This window comes from Eutrigla gurnardus (assembly GCF_963514095.1).
Source record: "Eutrigla gurnardus genome assembly, chromosome: 16".
NCBI lineage: Eukaryota > Metazoa > Chordata > Actinopteri > Perciformes > Triglidae > Eutrigla > Eutrigla gurnardus.
In genome coordinates this window covers 23,025,926-23,046,848 of record NC_139927.1, presented here as the reverse complement: position 1 = coordinate 23,046,848, position 20,923 = coordinate 23,025,926, and positions in this window count along the sequence as shown.

The window sequence follows — 20,923 nt, the reverse complement described above, 5'->3', positions numbered from 1 at the left end:
ACTCCAACACAATACAATATTACAACTTTATAACTAAATTAAAACTATACCTACATAACTACTATGTTATCACATTGATGTTTTTTACAGTGCAAAATGCATGAAGTACACTTGAGTGGACAGATAAATATATCTTTATAGAATAAAGATAAAAAAAAAAATAATAATTTAATCTTGTTTTACATCCCTAAAGATGTATAAAAACACTTAGTAAAAAAATCCTGACTGAGTTTATCATAATTCATGCATGAGGGTTAATTTGAGGAAGTTGGAAGTGAACCAGGATTTGATTTCGGATAAGCAGGTGGTGAGGGAAGAGGGTGGGAGTGCGGAGTTTGGTTTACTGGAAAGGTAGAGCTGGGTGTCATCCGCGTAGCAGTGATAATGAATATTGTATTTACGGAAGATGATGCCAAGGGGGAGGAGATAGGTGATGAAGAGAAGGGGCCCCAGGACAGAGCCCTGGGGCACACCTGTAGTGACAGGGGAGGGGTCAGACTTGAAGGATTTGAGCTGGATGAACTGAGTGCGGCCTGAGAGATAGGAGTGGAACCAGTGAAGGGGGGTGTGGGTGATGCCGATGGAGGAGAGTCTACGAAGGAGGATGGGGTGTGAAATGGTGTCAAAGGCTGCACTTAGGTCGAGGAGGATGAGGATGGAAAGTGAACCGGAATCAGCTGCAGTGAGAAGATCATTGGTGATTTTTATGAGTGCAGTTTCGGTGCTGTGGCGGGGGCGGAAACCAGATTGGAAAGGGTCATAGAGGGAGTTTTTAGTTAAGTGGGTGTGTAATTGGGTGGCGACTACTTTTTCTAGGATTTTGGATATGAAAGGTAGGTTGGAGATGGGGCCGAGATTATTGTAATTGTTGGGGTCTAAGCCAGGTTTTTTCAGGATAGGGGTGATAGCTGCCGTTTTGAGGGGTGAGGGAACAGTACCAGTGGTGAGTGAAGAGTGAATGATGGCAGATATGAGGGGAAGCACAGAGGGGAGACAAGATTTGACAAGGGTGGTGGGAAGGGGGTCAAGCTGACAGGTAGAGGGTTTGGATTTACGGATGAGGTCATGGATTTGAAGGTCAGTGGGAAGTTGGAAATTAGAGAAGTGCTGACAGTGTGGTAGAGGGGCTGGTGAGAGGAGAGGAAGTGCAGGTGGGAGAAAAGGGAGTGAGTCTGAGTCTAAGTGTTGGTGAATGATGGAGATTTTGTCATAGAAAAACTGCATTAGGGAGTTACAGGTGTCAGTTGAATACAGGTGGGGAGGTAAGGAGTCAGGTGGGTGGAGAGTTCTGTTGAGCAGTGTGAACAGTGATCTGGTGTTTCCTTCATTGGAGATTATCTGAGCGGAGTAGTGATTTGTTTTGGCTTAGGTGATTGAGTCCTTGTAGTGGCGTATGTGGGTTATGTACATTTCTTTATGAATAGTGAGTCCAGTTTTCTTATAGAGTCGTTCCAGTTGGCGGCCTTTAGATTTCATAGAGCGGAGATGAGGGGTATACCAGGGGGCAGTTGTGGAGAAGGAAACAGAGCGTGTTTTGAGTGGAGCGAGGGAGTTGAGGATGTTGTTTAAACGTGTATTGTAGAGGGTTATCCTTTCATCAGAGGTGGTAGAATAGTCCGGGATTGGAATAGTGTCAATGTTGGAACAGAGAGTGTCAATGTTAATGTTCTTTAAGTTCCGGAATGAAATGAAGCGTGATGACTTGATTCTTGAAAGGCAGAGTGCAGTGCTAAAAGAGATGAGGAAATGGTCACTCACATGGAGATCATCAGCTGTGCAGTTGGAGGGGGTGAGGCCAGAGCAGCAGATTAGGTCCAGAGTGTGTCCTTTTGTGTGTCTTGGGAAGTTGATGAATTGAGTCCAAAACTGTCCAGGCATGATGAAAAGTCTCTGGTGAGGGGTAAATTAATGTTGTCCATGTTGAAGTCCCCCAGTAATATGATATTTGGTGATAGAGTGGATAGATGCGTGAGTAAAACAGCAAAATCATTTAGGAAGTCACAGTGGGGCTTAGGAGGGCGGTAGAAAGTGGCAATGATGGTGGGAGTGGGTCCAGGGAGTGTAAATGTAAGATGTTCAAATGAGGAGAAGACAGGCAGCGACTGGGGTAGGACTTTCCATTTCTTGTGGTAAATGAATGCAATACCTCCGCCACGGCCGTGGCTACGGGGGTGGGAGAGGTAAGTAAAGTTCGGTGGGGTGGAGTCGTTTAGTGAGGAAAAGTCATTTGGTTGTTGCCAGGTTTCAGTCAAACAGAGGAAGTCGAGCTTGCGGTCAGTGAGGAGATCATGGATGAGGTGTCCCTTGTTTGTAAGTGAGCGAATGTTGAGAAGTCCGAAGCTGACAGATGAGTTATCATATTTGGTGTGAGTGGAAGCCAGCATAGATGGGCTGGCTAATACAGAGTGATTTACAGACCGGGTGGTGTTTCTGCCAGAGTGGTGTCTGATTGTAGTATGGACAGGAATAGGGAGTGGTTGGGAGTTTCTGTGGTTATTGGACAGAGTAATGATGGAGAGATCAGCAGCTGAGGGAGACAATGACAGGTGTGGCCAGCAGGGGGAGCTCTGGGGAGAAGCCGTCGACAGTGAGTGCACCAAAGAGGGAGAGGGGGGCGTGTGTGAGGGGGGGGTAAACAGTCAGTCATGTGGGAAGGAACATGACTGACTGTGGAGCAGATCGGAGTAGAAATGGTGATCGGAGTAGAAATGGTGAAGTTATAACAGCTTTAATGTCAATGGCGAAGGTTCAAAATAGTAGCGCAGTCAAGGCGTCGCCGTGGCCACGCCCCTAAATATTCTGGACATCTTTGGATAACTTTTGCTCATTAAGGCCTTTCCAACAACATATCCAATTTTGGTATCGATGGGATCAACGGTATAGTCAGTTTTTTGATTTTGTACGACCCCTGTGAAAGGCCAAAAACAGCCAAAAACGGCCAAAAATGGCACTTTTTTTAAATTTGTGGCAGCGCCAAACATTACCCAATTTTGATGAAACTTGACATGCATGTTCTCTGAAGCTATTGCAACATAGGTTTCGAGTTTCGTAATTTTTGGGGCAAAGGTTATAGAGTTATGCTAATTGCATTTTAGTAGCCCCACCCTCTAATGTTCATTGACCGATATCTCCTGATTAAATGCATATTTTCAAAACCTTTTCGGACCATACGCCTATTGGGAAGTTCATGCGTACCAAATTTCGTCCAAATCGGACTAACGGTGTCCGAGAAATGCGCAACTTCCTGTTTTTCATAAAATCCAAGATGGCGGAAAATTTTCCTAGACGGACTTTTGTACTCCAAGAGGCTTTTTTGTAGAGGAGACTTGTCTGCACATGTGTGCAAAGTTTCATGTCAATCTGAGTTACGGTGCGGCGAGCAACTTTTTCGTGATCGAATGGGACAACACCAAATTCTTCAATTTTTCACCAGGCCCTATGGACACTCCAATTTTGGTTAGTTTTTTTTTTAATGTTCAGGCCCCCAAAACGCAGGGCGAAGGCGTGAAAGAATAATAAAAAAAAACATTTGAATAACAATAGGGCTTCGCAGCCCGACGTTGTCGGCGCTCGGGCCCTAAAAAAACATTTGAATAACAATAGGGCTTCGCAGCCTGACGTTGATCTCTACGCAGAGCCTCCACCTACCGGCTTTTGTAACGCTTGCCGTAAAGGTCAAATTCAGGTCAGGTCAAATTCGTAGTCTCATTAGAACTACAAAACCGCTACCCGACGAGGCAAAGTTACATACAAACCAGTTACAAACCACCCAAACCAGGAACAGCAGCTCAGTCGGGAATGCTGCAGTTAGTTTCTATTAGCAGCCCAGAGCAGAGCAGCCCAGAGCAGAGCAGCGCAGCCCGAACCCTTGCCTGCCGGACACGCAGCAACCTCACCGGGCCCAGTCTTTGGGCCCGCGCCGGTAAGTCTCCAACCACTGTAGAGACAATCCGCTATATGCGCCTCTTCCACGCATCGGACACTACCTCCCTTGTCGAAGCTGCACTAGCGATCTAGCCAACTGCTAGCCAAACTACTTGCCAACTGCTAGCCAAACTGCTACCCAACCTAGCATCGGCTAAACGCCACCACAAACACCTTTGCTGCCGGAGCTGTCCTCTTTTTCTCTTTTCACAGCCACTATCTGCTCCAACCATGGCACCTTGCACCTCACCACCCACCACCAACCCATGCGATGACTGCCGGAAAACAGAAAAACACATTACTCACCTCAGGGAAAACATCAGAAGGCTCTCAGATCAACTCCGGAAAAAAGATTCCCTCCTCACCGACTTCGCTGACACCGCTGCCACACAGTCCAAAATCATCTCCTCCATGAACTCAGCCATTGCCGACACCATCCTCTGGGATCCTTCTTCACCACCCTGTCACCGACCCACCTCGTGTTCAACCCCCAGCTCTCAGGCCTCCTGGTCAGTGGTGGTGGGCAAAGATAGGAGTGGGCGTCCCTGCGCGGTTGCACCTCCGTCCCTAAACCTCACTAACCGCTTTGCCATGCTATCACGCGATGTCCCTGTCCACCCTGCCGATGTCCCAAAGGCCGATGTTGTTCCAGTGTCTGGTGTTTCTCCCCCCCCTCAGTCGGAACTGGACTCCGTCCCAGCTGCGACAGCTGTAGCAGTAGCGGCAGCGGTGGATATTGCTCCACCTGACGCGTCGACTCCTCCGGCGGCGGCAGCTGCGGTGACGGACTACAGACAGCTGGGGAAATCCTCAACATTCCGCCGCAGGTTGCTGAAGGAGGCCGTAAACAGGCGCTCTGGTGGTCTTCCCCGTCCTCAGCTACCGGAAAAGCTGCCTCCAAAATTGGAGCATAGCCACACTTATCGAGCTCCAGTAGCCGTGGTGGATGTCGCATCCCCGCGACCGTCTATGGGCGGCTTTGACATCCAGGACATGGAGGAGTTCCCCCCTCTGACCGGCTCCTCACGTCCCCCGCCTGGCCAGTCACTTATCCTGTCACCGGGTTCTCAGTTGTCTGATGCGGCTGCCGTGACCCGACAATCTCCACAGTCCCCACAGTCATCCACGCTGCCTCCTCTCATCCCCCCCACCGCCCTTGTAGTTGGTGATTCCATAATTAAAAATATTCGCTTTGTCAACGCAGTCATGCGGTGCTATCCTGGAGCCACGACCCCGGCAATTTCTGAACAGCTCCCCGATATCCTGGCCTCCCTCCCGACGACCGTCAACAAAATAATAGTACACGTTGGCACTAACGACACAACCCATCAGCATTCCGAGCTGACGAAAGCCGAGTTTATCCGCCTCTTTGACCTGCTCAAACGTAGTGGAAAGTCTGTTTTTATTTCGGGTCCAATTCCCACACTGGGGCGGGGAATAGGTCGTTTTAGCAGGATCCTTAGTCTCCACACCTGGCTCCTGTCCATCTGCCATACTCACGACATTGGTTTTATCGACAATTTTAACCTGTTTTGGGATCGCCCTTCTTTATTTAACAGAGACGGCATTCACCCAAACAACGTGGGCTGTCGCATGCTCACGGCCAACATGCAGCACGCTGTTTTGCATTCCCCACGTGACTGACTCTCGGGGTCACGCCCTCACTCTTCTTCCTCCTCACCCCAGTGCACAAAGGTCAGCCCTGTACCCTCTGCTGTCACTAGCGCCCCCATGTGGAGTGACAGTAGTGCTGCCCACAACACCGGACCTGGACCTCATCAACTCACCAACATTTCACCCATCCCCGCAATCATTACACTCCGTCATCACATCAGACACTGCCATACCCACTCTGTGAACTTTAACAACCTCAGACCACTCAAAAAACAACCGTCCTCTCCAGTCCACAAACCACCTGTCAGCATCAACATGGCACTTTTTAATGTTTGCTCTCTTTTAAACAGAACCTTTTTAATGAACGATGTGATTTTAGATAATAAGTTAGACTGTCTTCTTTTAACTGAGACATGGCTTGGCACTGACGCACCCGCTGTTCTCACCGAGGCTTCCCCACCAAATTTTAATTTTTTATTTTCTACTAGAGGGGGTAGGAGAGGGGGCGGGACAGCATCCATCGCCCACATCCCCCTTACCTCAAATAGAGTGTTTTTTAACAGTTACTTGTCATTTGAGCATCATGCCTTTACTTTTAGCAGCCCTCCGATTCTCTGCATCAATGTTTATAGACCACCCCATCACTCTAGCTCTTTTATCAGTGAATTTTCAGAACTTATTTCAATTATCCACACCTCTTATAGCAGGATTTTAATAACTGGTGATTTTAATCTACACGTTGATGTTACCTCGGACCCGATATCCAGAGCGTTTTTAAATCTTTTAAATTGCCTTGATTTTAAGCAGCACGTCGCACAGCCAACTCACAACAGAGGACACACCCTGGACCTGGTCATAACCCATGGCCTGTCCATTGGTGTGTCCTCTGTTGTCGACCTGGCTGTGTCTGACCACTACTGTGTATTTTTTAACATCACCAGTTTTAACCAAGAGGAGGCCCCGGTGAGAACGGTGAGGAGGCGCTACCTTACTTTTGAAGTGGCTGCAAATTTTATGGAGATTTTACAGAGCACTCCTGCTGATATTTTACCTGCTACCTGCAACGTTATTGTTGACAATTTTAACAGGACACTGAAGTCAACTCTGGACTCAGTCGCTCCACTTTTAACGAAAACAATAAAAACAAAACCTACACCCCCTTGGAGAAAGAACAACGAAATCTGTGAATTAAAAAGAAAATGCAGGAGTGCTGAGAGGAGATGGAGAAAAAGCAAATTGACAGTCCACTATGACATTTTACGTCAACAACTCAAAACCTACAATAATGCAGTCAGAAAAGCAAGAATTTCCCATTTCTCAAAACTCATCACCAACCATAAAAACAACCCCCGGTTCCACCTTCAATATTTTAACAGGTTCTGAGTCAAAGGAAGTTTTTATGACACCCACCGACGATCTTTGTGAGAACTTTGCAGACCACTTCAGAACCAAAATCAAGGACATCAGATCCTGCCTTTTATCCCATCAAGTTTTAACTGTTAACACACCTGAACTGATGTCCTTACCTGAGGAAACACTGGAGAGTTTTGCCCTGGTTGATGCAAGGACACTTGGTCGAGTATTCTCCCAAGTAAACCCAACAACCTGCCTTTTAGATCCCATTCCCACATCACTTTTAAAATCGTTTTATGGATTCTTCGAGGAACAGTTTTTAAACATCATGAATTGCTCTCTTCAGACGGGTGTCTTCCCCAGCGCCTTTAAAACGGCGGTGGTGAAGCCCCTTCTGAAGAAGAGCAATTTAGATCCAAGTGTTTTTAATAACTACCGACCTGTATCCAACTTACCATTTTTAAGTAAAATTTTAGAAAAACTGGTTTTTAACCAAGTTAATGACTTTTTAGACAGAAATAACATCTTGGAGAAACATCAATCTGGTTTTAAGAGAAACCACAGTACCGAGACAGCACTTTTAAAGATTTTAAACGACATCAGGTGGAATTTAGATAACAAGCAGCTCACAGTGTTGGTTCTACTGGATCTAAGCGCAGCTTTTGATACAGTAGACCACCACACTTTATTAAACAGACTCAGCCATCTGGTCGGCCTCTCTGGTACTGTCCTCAACTGGTTTTGTTCTTATCTCACAGACCGATGTTTTTATGTAAGTATGGATACATGCTCCTCAGGAACCCATGAAATTGGATGTGGGGTTCCCCAAGGGTCAATTTTAGGTCCACTTCTTTTTAATCTTTACATGCTTCCTCTTGGGGATGTCATCAGGAGGCACGGCATCAGCTTCCATAGCTACGCTGATGATACACAACTGTACATCGCTGTGTCTCCTGATGACACAGGGCCAATTGATGCCCTTTTTAACTGTATTTTAGACATCAAGTCATGGATGGCAGAGAATTTCCTACAGCTCAACCAGGACAAAACCGAGGTTTTAGTTATAGGTCCTGAAAGCCAGAGAGAGAAACTTTTACCAAAACTACAAGATCTTAAACCAACACAATCAGTAAAAAATCTGGGCGTGATTTTTGATTCTGAGCTGAATTTTATCCCACATATCAGAAATATGACAAAAATAGGTTTTTATCATCTTAAGAACATAGCCAGAGTCCGCCCGTTTCTCTCCCAGGCCAGTACGGAGGTGCTGATGCATGCTTTTATTTCCTGTCGTTTAGATTATTGTAATGCCCTGCTCTCTGGTCTTCCCAAAAAGAGTACTGTAAATCTCCAACTTCTACAGAATTCAGCCGCACGCGTGCTGACGAGGACCAGAGGGCGGGAGCACATTACACCAGTTTTAAAATCGCTGCATTGGCTCCCCGTATGCTTCAGGATCGATTTTAAGGTTATTTTACTGGTTTTTAAATGTCTTAATGGCCTTGCACCCTCTTACTTATCTGAATAGCTTTTACCATATCAACCCTCGCGGACCTTGAGGTCCTCTGGCACCGGCCTTTTATCGATACCAAAACCAAAAACCAAAACCCATGGTGAGGCAGCTTTCAGCCACTACGGCCCCCACCTGTGGAACAGCCTGCCGGAGAACCTCAGGTCTGCAGAGACTGTTGACATTTTTAAAGGCAGGTTAAAGACACACCTTTTTAATCAGGCTTTTAACTAATATTTGCATTTTTATTCCATTCTTATGTAGTCATATTTTATGTCGTTCCTCTAGCCTATTTTTTTTTTTTAGACGATATTAATCTTAAATAATTTAATTTGTTTTATTTACCTATGGTACAATTTTTTATTTTCTTTCTTATCTTACCTATTCTTATCCTTTTAACCGTTCACTTCATTTATTTATCTTTTGTCATGGTTTTTATTCTATCTAATGTCTTTAGTTTTTAAGGTTTTACTCCAGAGTTTCCTCAGGGGGGTCCTCCACGCTGGGAGCTGAGTCCGGGCTGCTGCTGGGGGTGCTGTCCTCGGGTCCCTTCGGCCTGACCAGCTGTTGTCTGTCAGGGTCGGAGGGCCTTGGCACTGGCGCCCCCCGTGGCACGGTCTGTGACTCCTCCCAGGGTGGATGGCCCCAATGACGGCGCTTCCTCAATTCTCAGTGCCTTGCCATGTCTCCCTGTTGCCGGTATTGTGCATGTGTGTGTATGTGGGTGCGTGGGTGTGTGGGTGTGTGTATGGAGGGTGGGAGGTGTCTACTTTATTGTTTTTATTTTTGTGTAAAGCACTTTGTGCTGCGCACTCAGTGTATGAAAAGTGCTTTATAAATAAAGATTGATTGATTGATAATTTGGTTACAGCCAATAGAGGGCTGCAGAGCGAATGCTGAAGTGCCGTTCACCCGGTTTTGAGGTGATGAACCACTGAAACTATTTTGGAAACATTATTTTAAGGCTCTTTAGTGTTGCTTTAACAAAAACAAAACACGACATTAACAAAAACAAAACACGACATTAACAAAAACACAACCACATTAACAAAAACTATTCTAAAAAGTGGGTGGTATATTATGACTTCTCCATAAATTATTGCATACACTTACATATTTTATGCACATTTGTCTCTGAATGACAAGGGATTACAATTAGAACTACTAGAATGTCAGAATATGTCAGAATATCCATCAATATGTTGGCATGTCTGCCTGGAACATATCCTGAAAATGTTTCTAAAATTGACCACTCGGGGGCGCTACAGTAAATCAGCAATTCTTCCAATTGCAGGGCTTCTATTTTAACGAGCTCCAACCACTAGGGGGAGTCAGAGATCTATCAGTGAGACATGGAGAAGGTTGTCAGCTTGGTTTATTTTTATTCGATTTACTACTATTTTTCTAATTTTGAACTGTACACTCGATGCCCAGTCTATTGTTTTTCTCTCTGACATACTCCTGTGTCCAGTCTGTTGTCTATATGTACACTTTGTCTAGGCTGTGGACTGCTGAAATGAATCGCCCTTTGGGATCAATAAAGGTGTTTGATGTTGAAGTTGAAAACCCCTTTCCTGAATAAAGGGTTTTAAAAGGGTTCTTGGTAACACTAAGGGTTCCAGTAAGAACTATTTTGATCCAGAGAACCGTTTTTGGAAGAAAGAGTTCTTCAGGGATTGTTGAAGGCATTGGTATAAAATCCTGTGTCACCAGGGACATACTTCCCAATGTGTTTAAAACTGCTAACTTTATTTCTCAAGCTTGGAAAAGAAGACAGATACACTTGTTTAATTAATTTTTGATGCGTTGTTGTTGTGCTGATTCAGTTGTGTTCTGGATCTGACTTGGTGGTTTCTTTTTCTTTTGTTTTTTTTTGTTGGTGTCTTGTAAGCCCATGTGGGCTGGGCATACAAAAGTATGCATGACACAATAATAAAAGTCATTCATTCATTCATTCATTCATTCCTAATAACACTTACCAATAATGGTGCAAAATACAATTCCTTGTGACTACTGATACAAATACTTTTCATATTCATTTTTTTTCTTCTTCTCCAGATCCTGTTGATCAAACTGTAACATAATTGCCCATTTTGGGATTTGAACACCTGCCACCCAGTCTAAAGTGACTGGCAGTAGTGACTGAGCTAACCAGCTGGCTGCATTGAGTTATCAGGTCCACCATACTAGTCTATTACCTTACACATTCTGATCAGACATACAAATAATGGCAGTCCTATAACTGAAATGTTCTGTTACCAATTTATTTTCACAACCATTAATTATAAGAAAGCAAGACCTTCGTCAGCAAATCTTGTTGATCCAGGCAAAGATTAGCTGTGACTGGGATTTTAACCCCCACCCTCCAAATCTAAAGTCTGTACCATTCAGTGTTGCCGGATGTACGATAATTATCGTATTTGTACGATAATTTTGTCCTCTGTACGATGTACGATCAATAATCCCAAAAAAGGCCAAATATACGATAATTTGACCATTCCGTGAAATCGGTTGTAATGAGCCTGTCGCAACTGTCTGTCTGAGTTTTTTTGTGAACCCTGAAGGCATCTGTTTCCATGTGACAAGTTTCCAGGCTGGAAATTGGCTGGAAATTCCAGCCACTCATGCTTTTCTAAATGTGAGCTACGAGTGACGTGTATGCGTTTGCCTCAGAACAATGGCTATGATTGGCTGAATAGTCCGCTGCGCCCGCCCCATGAGTGAGGAAAAAAAAAAAAGAAAAAAGAAATGAAGAAGAAGCGCTGAAAATGAGTGAACATGTTAGACGCTATTCAACACTAGAGTGACTATAGTGCATCAATAGACTTGTTATTTTGGTTATGACGGGTGTACGATAATTTCCCTCAAAATACGATAATGTTATGTCTCTGGTACGATAAACCTACATTTCTCACCTGGCAACACTGGTACCATTACCCACTGAGCTATCCAGCAGAATGTGTAGATCAGGGACTCCTCTGACTCGCCACACTCACTCACACAGCCAGGTTGACAGCTCCTTCATGTCAGTGAATGGCTTACTCAATTTGTGAAGCCACAGTTGAGTTGCCATTTGCCAATTAGCTCAGTGTGATAGACAATGGTCTTTGGTTCCAGAAATTGTGGATTTCAGCCTCAACTGGTGCAAAATGTGCAGCATTACAATGTCAACTGTCTTGCCTTCCTATTCTCCTGTTTGTTGCTTAGAATTGCCTAAAGTTGCCAAAAATAGTCCGGACCCGACCCATTGCTGCGCAGCAGCTATAATTGTGTTTATTTTTTTAAAGTTTAGTTACACTACTCCCTTCTTCAGGAGGAAATTGACACACAGCAAAGAAGCAGCTAGGGGAATTGAACCCTGGGGCCCTACAGCAAGGATATAACCCCTCTTTCTGGGGCATCTAAGTGAGCTATACTACTCACTGGACAAAGGCTTTTGAAAGTTTGTTACAAGTCACGTGATCTAGAGATACAGTTTGAAGTTGTGAGTTCAAGGCCTGGTTGATGCAGAGTGACCATGTTAATACCTACTGAGATGATGTGTGGATTAGTGACAGACAATTTGAAAAATATTTTACAGACAGTTATTTTACAGACAATTTTACTCATGTATTTGTCTCCTACTCATACTTTTCCATGATCGGCCTCATCCCATGGCTGCTGTACCCTGCTGACTGGCTTAGTCAAGTTGTGAAGCTGCACAAATGTTCAGTGATAAAGAAAGGTCTTTGATGTCAGAGGCCAAGCCTTAACTGATGAAAAAAGAATATTCTAACACTAACTTTGGGGCTACTACATTAGGGTTTGTTGATGCCGGGAATTGAACCTTGATCTCCCAGGGGAAAGGGCGAGGTTTGGTGTGTTGGGCCTGGGAGCTGGCCCCATGGTGGCTGTCATGTGTGAGTTAAGAGCTGGTTGCCCCATGGATTGCACCATATGGTCTGGTCTTCACCCTCTACAAACCAGGTGTGACATACCAATAGTGATTACTGTGAACAGAACAGAACAAAGAGGAACAGAAGAGAGAGAGAACAGAAGAAACTTCAGAGAATCAAGGTGAGCTAAATATAATATCTTATTTCAGCATGCTTGACCCTAGCTGAGGACTTTTATGGTGAAAGGTGGACTAAGCATGTGTTTCATGTTATGTTTTGTTCGTTTGCTTGTTTAGCTTGGACGAAAGCCGAAGTGTGCCATTGGCTTGAAAAAGAGGGTTTTGGTGAGATTTCCATTATTGTTACAATACTTAACATTTTGAGTACTTGTAACATAACACTGAAAAGTATTTTAACATTATTTAAATCAATGTGAAAACTTTGTGGGGTTCCCTCACTTTCTCATGATTCTGTTCCACTGTCACGATAACTACATACAGTATGTACTCTGATTCCTTTCATTGGACCATGCATTATTTTATTGTTTGTAGATAGCTTACAATAAGGCACAGTAAATGCACCTTTGATTGATGGAACTAAAACTCTTTTTTTGTCTCCACTTTCTGCCATGTCACCGTTGCTGGAGATTACACAAATCCACGACTGAGGACAGCATGATGTGTCTGGCCTGTCATGTTGCTGATTCCACTGGACCTATGCTGACTTTTGACCTGTTCTCCCCTGGGACCTACACAGCCTGTTCTGTTGGACTATCTTTAAATAAATGTTTTTCTCATTAAAATGTTTTGAATGTTTGTTCAATGTCAACATGATATATTACCACAATATAATATGAACTAAACTGATCTGTAGAATACAATATGGTTCTTTATAGAACCCTCAGAGGACAAGACAGTTATTTGTGAAAACCTTTGAAAAGGGATGTTTTTGGATCCCCCTGTGTGAGGTCTAGATGAAACCCTTGAAACATGAAAGGGTTCTTGGTGGAACTCCTTTTGTAGGTTCTAGATGAAACCCTTGAAAAATGAAAGGGTTCTTAGTGGAATTCCCTGTGTGGGTTCTAGATGAAACCCTTGAAATATGAAAGGGTTCTTAGTGGAACTCCTTGTGTGGGTTCTAGATGAAACCCTTGAAATATGAAAGGGTTCTTAGTGGAACTCCTTGTGTGGGTTCTAGATAAAACCCTTGAAAAATGAAAGGGTTCTTAGTGGAACTCCCTGTGTAGGTTCTAGATAAAACCCTTGAAAAACGAAAGGGTTCTTAGTGGAACTCCTTTTGTGGGTTCGAGATGAAACCCTTGAAATACGAATGGGTTCTTAGTGGAACTCTCTGTTCGGGTTCCAGATGAAACCCTTGAAATATGAAAGGGTTCTTAGTGGAATTCCCTGTGTGGGTTCTTTGTAGAACCTCTAATGAGGGGTTCTGGGTGGAACTCCCTGTTTGGGTTCTAGATGAAACCCTTGGAAAATGAAAGGGTTCTTGGTGGAACCCCAGTATGGGTTCTTTGTAGAACCTCTCATGGGGGGTTCTGGGTGGAACCTTACACACACAGTTCTAGGTATAACCCTTTATGTGGGGTTCTCGGTAGAACCCTCGAAGAGGGGTTAAAGGTGGAACCTTTATAAATTTCCCAGCTTGGGATCAATAAAGTATTTCTACCTATCTATCTACCTGGAGCCAAAAATGTTCTATGAGGACAAGCCGAAGAACCTTATATGGTTCTACTTAGCACTTTTATTTCTAAGAGTGTACAAATCAGTTTGTCAATTCGAAAAAGATAAGTCACACTTTGTAGTATAACTGAGACGCATTGCAACAGGCGGATCTGCTTCTGGACCATCTTCTTATCGGGATTGCCGCCGCGGGTCTTGTTTAAAACAGGGTCATCTTTTAATCAGGGTCATCTTATATCTGGGAGTGGGGTTGACTTTTAATCGGGTTCGTCTTCTAATCAGGATTGGCATCGTCTTCTAATTGAGGTCGTCTTCTAATCAGCATCATTATAAATCGGGCACACCTTCTAATTGGGGTCGTTTTGTAATCGGAACAATGTGGCGTTTCCTCTGCTGTACAGTGAAGTAGATTTGTTTCACAAGCTTAAACCAAACAAAATGGCTGCTGCTTACTCCACTGCCACCTTTTGTTTTGGTCAAAGGATCAAAACCATTTACTCACTTCAACATAAACCTGAAGCAGAACTTTTATCTTTTTACAGCAGCAGTCATCTTGAATAACTGACCTGCTACTGCTTGCAACTTTTACTTTTGAGGAAAACAGCAGCTTGCTCTGTCTAATGAAACACCTGACTGGACCGTGGACACACACGCACACACATACACACACACACACACACTGGAGGTGAAGCCAGCAGTTGTTTTTCTTCTCGTCAAGGCAGGAATGAAGTCCAGCATGGTCACCACCACCACTGTAGAAGGGCCCCTGTGTTCAGCTGGAATGTGCGGTGGGTTTTCTACCTACTTTACCTCCATGTTGTCGTGTGTCGGCCGTCTTTAACCGTCTGGTCCAACAACAAAGAGGCTTTGTTTGTGTTTGAGGCACGAGACAGAGCCGATAGGATCTGACTCAGCAGAGCTGAACTCACTTACAGCTCAAAGGGAAGCAGCTTCTGGCTAATGAAGCTAATTGGATTACATTTTCCCCATGATGGGGGTTTATTATTTATTATTATACAATATTAACCTCAGTACGAGCAGGAGGTTAAACTGGGTCTTTAACATATTTATAAAGTATAACAATACCTTTTTATCCTTGACATGTAGTTATGTTTTTGAAGAGATGCATGTCAGCTGTGGCTGGTTACAAATGTAGATATTTTGGAGTAAAAAAGTTGATTGTGCTTCTGTGTGAAGTCGTAGCCGTCAGGAATTAAAGCTCCATTGAGCACCGCAGTCCTCAACATCAACACAGGAGGTGGACAACCGGCATACCTTAACCCAAATTTAACAAGGCCAACACTGTTCTGGGCAAAAAAAAAACTGCTCCCCCCACACACACACACTTTGTGGTTTGGACATGGTTGTTGTGGAGCTCAGCTACAGGCAGACACATTTCAAGAGAAACACCTCAGACTTCAGTCAGTTCAAGAGAGTTGAAAACGGAGCAGGTTTTTCATTTTATGCTGCAATTCCCTCCACATATGCAGAGTAAGCATCTAAATAATAGAGCAATCTCCCACAAAGAGCTCACATGCATCGGTCCGGCTTGGTGAAGGAACTGTACAGCTCATGATAATGAGTTTTTTTTTTGTGCCTGCAGCTGTAATTTCAGGAGTCATCTGTCCATGGGACTGGAAGGCTTTGGTTAGCTTGTTGGAGGGGTAAGGGAGGGTGAGGGGGCATTCTGCAGACTGTGGTGGAAAAAGCTAGTAATACGAGAATAGGGACACCAATTGTTAATTTTTTACATGTCTCAGCACATAAACAAAGCCCATGGAAAGTTAATTAGGTGGACTAACTAATTAAAGCACGTTGGTGTGTGTTGGGGTAGTAGCAGGAGCAGATTTGGTTATCAACAGATAATTATTAATGTCAATATGATTATCAATATTAATGTAGCACTGAGGAATAACTACTTTACTTTAATATTAGGGTGGGCTCTGGGTTCTTAAGTTTTTGTATGTGGTGCCGTATTAACCTGTACTAATAAAATGTAACAAATGACAAGGCTATTTTTTCCCTTTTCCGAGATAAGGTAAGTGTATAAATTATTTGGTGCCTCCACTTAGTAGAACTTCAAATTAAATAGAATGCAAATCCTACTAAGAATAAACATAAATTCCTCCGAATGTAATTTGTCTCTTTTATATTAAAAAAGAATAAAACACAAAGCACATTACTTCACATGTAGTACATGGTAACAATCTTTCTTACACAAAAAAAAGAAACTCTCAATATCAGTGTCACTTAATATTCTCTGAATGCTACACACTTTTGAAAATCCTTCATAAACACTTGTGTGCACACAACCCCAATATAGAAAATAACAAAAGGTGCAGGCCTGAATCGTGGCTTGTGAGCGGTGAGGTCTCAAACCTGGTGACCCCTTCACTCAAACAAGCAACAATAAAATGCAATGAGTCAAATCCGGTGTATTTGGAACTGTTTGTACTCACAGTCTGTCCTCCGTTAGTTTGTATGTTGCTTGTTGGGAATAAGGATGAGGGATGAATGGTGTGAATGAATGAAGAGGGAGAGAGGAAAAGAAAACCCCGGGGACTCCTGACTGGTCGCACGCACTGCTGCTAGCCGCCGCTTGCCGTGTCAAGGGTAAAAGCACAAAAAGGTCCAAGATGTGTGTCATGGTCCGGATCTCTGGCGAGCATACACACATGGCTCTAAATCACTCATATTCATAGTCTCTTTGCAATTCCATGAGCTCATTCCGAGTTCACATAGCATACTGTAGTAACACACACAAAACACCTATAGTAACGTTAGGCTACTACATTCAAAGGTGCGTAAAATCACTACTAGCATGTTAGCACAAGCTAATTGCTAAACGCGGTTAGCATTCATAATCACAAACAGTAGTAAAACAGTCCGTATTTACATACAGAAACAACATTTACCTTCGGTACGCCTAAGTATGCTCCTGTTCTGCTGATAAACTCTGCATTTACCACTGGAAATGAAGGCAATACTCAGCAGGATAGCAAACGCTACATTGCATGCGTCGTTTCCAACACGTGTGTATCCCCGTCTCTCTGTTGTTGTTCCCCCGTGGGTCCCGGATGTCCCACTCCCTTAGCCTATTTGATTGGATGATAGTTTTTTTCCATGGAAACCGAGCAGACATCAGACTGAAAGGTAGAATAAGGATGGGTGACAAAATGAGTACATCCAGGGCTGCCAACTCTCACGCATTGGCCGTGAGACACACGTATTTGATTGGTTTCACACTCTCTCACGCCACAACCCTGGTTTCTCACGCTGAAGTTTCCATCCAGCAACAAAACAGATCTATTGTGTTATCTGTTTTCTCGGAGCATCAGCGTCTTCTCTACATGATAAGTATTTGTCACCGCGCCTCAGCCGAAAGAGAAGAAAAAACACGTCGTCAGAAATGAACTGATTCACAACTGAAAGTGAAACTTAAATAGCGGTGAGTGGATCTACACATGCGCAGGTGAAAGTCCTTGTGGGGATTTGAAAAAGTGGGTGGTATGTTGTGACTCCTCCATAAATGATTGAACATACACTTACATATTTTATGCACATTTGTCTGTGAATCACAAGGGATTAGGACTACTAGAATTTTTCTTCAAAACATTTCTCATATTTTCTTATTGATTTATTGCATTTTTAGTCATCAACCACATGATTACACACCATTTGATGGAAAGAATGCTCATTTTAAGACACAGCATTAAGAAAAAATAAAACATAAAACACGGAACTTGGGAAAAAATAAACACAGAATCTGGAAAAAATGAAAACGGATTTCATAGTTCATAGGGGGTGGAGCTCGGATCTCGCCCTGTTCAGCCTACTCTTTGGTTGGAACCTACTGTCTATGGTCAGAATTTAATTCAATCTTATTTATAGTGTCATATCACAACAGAAGTCATCTTAGGACACTTAACACATTGAGCAGGACTAGAATACGCTCATGATGTTCAGAGTCAATATATTTTCAAAGTCCCAACATCACCCAGGGGCAAGCGTTACAGCGACAGTGGCCAGAAAAAACTGCCTTAATAGGCTTTTAGGCAGAAATCTGGTGCAGCCCTTGGGTTCCAACTGCATTTGGTGTTGGAGGTAGTATAGTTGTAGTAGCATTATCAGTATGGGTAGTATTAAAAGAAGCAATAGAGCAGAGAACAGAACAAGTACAGAAGTACAACAGAGCACACAGCTCTCAAGGACTTGATTTTGGTATTTGATTACTTTATTTTTTATACAGAATCCCAAAGTAAACGTGCACAAAATGAGCCATGCTGTGTCTTGTATCTTACTGTTGGGTCAATAGGTTCTATTTGTACTCTGAGTTAGGCTGATACATTGAGAACCACTGATAAACGGTATTAAAATGTTTTTGCTGTATGGTAATGATGCTGGATGGGCCAAACAAAATATGGCCGTGTATGCGGTAAAATCTTGGTTGGCCCACCAAATCTCACTCCAAGGTTTGTTGAAAAGTTGGCAGCCCTGGTACATCAGATGCCTATACACTGTAGTAAACAACATCAGTTATTAACATGTCCTTCTCACACATAATATTATCAACTGTAGTTATTTTTTAACCTTTTGTATAAAATATGAACTGACATGGATTTTATGTAATTATCTCAATCACAAAGAAATGCATTATAATGAAATGAACTTATGAACATAACGTATTTATTACTTATTTATTTATTTATTTAAGTGGTTTTAATAGACAGGGCTACATTAATAATTATGTTTAATATATTATTATGATATAATCATAATACGGGGCACCACCCTGGAATCAGGGAAAAGATAACCAACAACTGTACTCAGTCTCAATATAAAGGGTTTTATACTCACATGCCAATCATCGTGATCATTGGCATGGAAGTAGAAAACAATCGAACAATTAAAAAGGCGTGAAATTCGAGCACTAGCCTTCACAACCTGCTGTTATCCAGTGACATATACACAACAAGCACGAGAGACTGCTGGTTATAATATAATAAGATTTATTAAAATCAGTAATAATGATCGCAATCAATAACACTGCAATTAACAAAGCGTTATTACCTAGCTACCTAAATACACACAAAGCTGTGACACCATCACATTAATTTTAGGGTTCCTTTAATATGTTACCTTTGTACTACACAGACACATGTATTTCACTCATTACATATAATGTTTATGTACGACATAGGGTGTTCATGTGTATTTATCTGTGCTATGTTCTGTTCGCTATGTAATATGGTATGAATGGGTGTCTCTTTAAGACGTGGGCCGCCCGTAGTGCCTGGGGCCACGCACCCAAACTTACTAAGGGGGGTGCCTTAGGTGTCCGCAGGAGGGCCGTGGGGAGAAGGAAGTGTGGCGGCGGGTTGGAAGGTGTGGCGCCAGTGGAGTACTGCTGCTACGTTAAGTTCGAAATCCTTTAATTAGCAGGTCCGATAATGCTTGTATGAATTTAAGCATCTGCTACGGAGGAGAGTGAAACACGGCTTCGGGGCAAAACCGCCTCGACTGTGTTTATTTCATGCGCATCTCCAACAAGAAGACGCGCTGGGACATAAACATTCCGACGCACGAGATCGGGTGAGATCTATTTTTTCCGTTGCGCTTTGGCGTGTTATACCACTGACCAAGCGATCGCCTTTTTTCCCTTTTTTTTGTTGTTGTTGGATTATACCTTTTTGTTTGCGTGTCGCCATGCGGAATATTCGCGTGGTCTACCTGTTTCCTGGTTTCGGATTTCCGAAGACTATCGCGCGATCCTGGGATGGATTTACAAAGTGCATTTAGTGTCGGACTTGTAGTTCAAAGGAGTCATCACCTGGAAATCGCAATTTCTCTTGTTAAAACATGCATATCTGTGTTTGACCTCAGTTGAAACTTGCCTGAAAGGCTGGAGTTTGAAAGTGGCGCCGTTTTTTCGCTTCTGCTCTTTTTCCGAACAGGAATAGCACACAAGGGTGTGCATTCCTAAAGCACGAGATTTTGATTCTGCGCCTTCGGTGACGTCACCGTGGCGGCTACTTGCATAAGCCCACCCCTCTTTCACCACCCAACCCCGCCCCGTCCGCTACCTGAAATCGCCGAAGCGCCGCCATTATGTTTTGGAGTCTGCATGCAGGCAAGCCCCCCCGGCTCTGTCCTTCCTGCGGCGAATCAACGCGCGCCTCATTACATATTATACAATGCACATCCGGACCAGTCAAAACCTTGCGCGTAATCTCGCGTGATAAAATCGCGGTACAAAAAAGGGTCAGAACAAGCTCAATGTTTGATTAAAATTTTTTTTTTTTTTTCTAATAAGTTTTACGAATTGATCCAAAGCGATCCAAGGGGGGCTGGATACGTATAAAACCAGGTGATGACTCCTTTAATTCTGTGGACTAAGAAAAGAGGGGGGGGGGGGGAATTCACGGGTTTTGGTGTGTTTATAATATACTGCGCAGAGCGCGCCATTTAACTGAACTGCCTGCTGTGTTTCTTTTTCCTGTATGTGGTCAGCGCCGTCTGAATACCTGTTTGGTTGCTGTGTGCATTTTCAATTGCCTTACATATGCATTTATGACTGGTTAGCGGAGAAGACATTGGACGTTTATTATATTATTTAAAGCTTAACTGGTTTCATTCAAAAGAACCCCTTGTGCGTTTGAGTAGCACAACCTCTTAAAAAGACAGTTAAGGGGGTGATTGTTACAAAGCTAAGCTAAACAAAGGAAGAGACACACGTGGAGTGTGTGTGTGTGTGTGTGTGTGTGTGCGTGTGTGTGTGTGTGTGTGCGTGTGTGTGTGTGTGTGTGCGTGTGTGTATGTGTGTGTGGGGGGAGGAAAGCGAGCGAGGGAGAGATGGCCGGGCGCAGCCACAAGGTGGAGCTATTCCTCACAGCGTTCAGGGGCAGAACCGCTGACGTCAGATAGAATAGCGAGAGAGAAAGAGAGAGAGGGAG